A 2,454-nucleotide genomic window follows, 5' to 3' on the forward strand; every position below is an offset into this window, starting at 1 on the left:
ACACTTTCCAATTCAGGCTTCCTTCTCTGAAACTGTTTCCTCAGGAAACATGGTGATTGAGAAAACAAATATAATGAAGCAACTAGACTGCCGCTAATGTGATTCTTTCAGTTACCTAGCACAGTGGTTAAATGGGCTTTCTAGTTCACAGAGCTATAAAGATGCCATAGCAGTCTCCAAAGAATCCCAAAAAATTCACTTAATTAAAAAAACCTCACTAAGTGTGATGTGATCTTTGATTATTTCAAAGCCATTCTGAAGGGAGACATCACTTCGGTGTCACCGTTTTGAATACAAATAATTATTTTAGCCTAAATCGTAAGGTCTGTTCACAAAAGACCCTCTTCGACAAAGACTTCATTCAATTCCTTCTTTCATTTTCCAAGCTATATGTTAACAACAAGAACGAACTTTCTTTCTCTTTCTTCCTTTCTTCCTCCCTCCCTCCTCCCTCCCTCCCTCCCTCTCTCCCTCCTTCCTTCCTTCTTTCCTTCCTTCCTTTCCTTCCTTTCTTCATGGCTGCGTTGGGTCTTCGTTGCTGTGTGCGGGCTTTCTCTAGTTGTGGCGAGCAGGGGCTACTCTTCGTTGCAGTGCATGGGCTTCTCATTGCCGTGGCTTCTCTTGTTGAGGAGCACAGGCTCTAGGCGTGTGGGCTTCAGTAGTTGTGGCACATGGGCTTAGTAGCTGTGGCTCGTGGGCTCTAGAGCGCAGGCTCAGTAGCTGTGGCTTAGTTGCTCCGTGGCATGTGGCATGTGGGATCTTCCCAGACCAGGGCTCAAACCCATGTCCCCTGCATTGGCAGGTGGATTCTTAACCACTGCACCACCAGGGAAGTCCCAAGAGCTTTCTTTTTTTAACTGAAGTATAATTGATTTACAATGTTAATTTCAGGTGTACAGCAAAGTGATTCAATTATACCTATATATATATTCTTTTTCTGATTCTTTTCCATTATAGGTTATTACAAAATATTAAATATAGTTCCCTGTGCTATACAGTAGGACCTTATTGTTTATCCATTTTATATACGGTAGTGTGTATCTGTTAATCCGAACTCCTAATTTATCCCTCCCCCACCCCCTTTCCGCTTTGGTAGCCATAAGTTGGTTTTCTATGTCTGTGAGTCTGTTTGTTTTGTAAATAAGTTCACTTGTGCCATGTTTTTAGATTCCACATATAAGCAATATCATGTGATATTTGTCTTTCTCTGACTTACTTCACTCAGTATGATAATCTCTAGGTCCATCCATGTTGCTCCAAGTGGCATTACTTCATTCTTTTTTATGGCTGAGTAATATTCCATTGTCTATATGTACCACACCTTCTTTATCCATTCCTCTGTCAGTGGACATTTAGGTTGCTTCCATGTCGTGGCTATTGTCAATAGTGCTGTTAGCTTTGTGCAGTGGCAGTATCATAGCCAATGAGGTTTATCCGAGGCATGATTACTGCTAATTGTAAATAGCGCTGCCATGAACATTGGAGTGCATGTATATTTTCAAGTTAGAGTTTTCTCTGGATACATGCCCAGGAGTGGGATTGCTGGATCACATGATAACTCTAATTTCAGTTTTTTAAGGAACGTCCATACTGGTCTCCATAGTGGCTGTATCAACTTACATTCCCACCAACAGGGTAGGAGGGTCCCCTTTTCTCCACACCCGCTCCAGCACTGTGGTTTGTAGATTTTTTGATGATGGCCACTCTGACCAGTGTGCGCTGATACCTCATTGTAGTTTTGATTAACAGCAAGAAGGCTGAATGAGCCAGCCTGGATCACGCTTTCCAGGCAGATGGTTGCATCTAAACACATTGTAAGAGCACCCGTTTGCCTCCCTGTGTTAACAGAAACCTACATTCCTGAGATCGTCATTCCCCTCATAACCCTTTAGAGCAAGGGCTGGCAAACATTTTCTGTAAAGAGACAGAAGGTAAATGTTTTCAGTTCGGCAGGTCAGATGGTCTCCGTGGCAACTACTGGACCCTGCTGTTGTAGCACAGGAGCAGCCATATGCAGCATGCGCACGCGCGGGCGAGGCTGCGAGCCAAGGAACCGGCGCTGAGCGGACACGCGCTGCGCTGGATTTGCTCGCCCTCGGTCGCCGACGGCCCCCTCACGGCTGCTTCGTCTCCGACTTGACCCCTCCGTGGCGGGGGCCCCGTCCTCGCCACTCTCTCCCGCCTTTCACTTGTGGCCACTCTGCTGGCTGCCCTCCTTCACCTCGACCTGCTTCCGCTAAGCATCCGTCACTGAGCCCCAGCCCGCCCCCCAGAACACACTAACTCTGGCACTGCTCTGGGCCCCAACTGCTCCTGACCTCTCTCTCTCCAGACCCAGGCCACCTGGGCCGCTTCTAAAGCTTCAGCACCCAGTCGCATGCCAAGGACCCCTCATGCTCCACCAACAGCCCTGACCCTGCCCTTGAACTGCACAGGCTTCTCTCGCCTGCCTAC

At 47.1% G+C, this 2,454-nt stretch overlaps 1 pseudogene; it reads left to right on the forward strand.

Moving 5' to 3' along the window:
• Window positions 1-1,394: 1,394 nt before the first annotated feature.
• On the forward strand, window positions 1,395-1,517 carry LOC114907430 (annotated as a pseudogene).
• Window positions 1,518-2,454: the final 937 nt, after the last annotated feature.

This window comes from Monodon monoceros, unplaced genomic scaffold (genome assembly GCF_005190385.1).
Source record: "Monodon monoceros isolate NGI ecotype Baffin Bay Population unplaced genomic scaffold, NGI_Narwhal_1 Contig3666_ctg1, whole genome shotgun sequence".
Taxonomy (NCBI): domain Eukaryota; kingdom Metazoa; phylum Chordata; class Mammalia; order Artiodactyla; family Monodontidae; genus Monodon; species Monodon monoceros.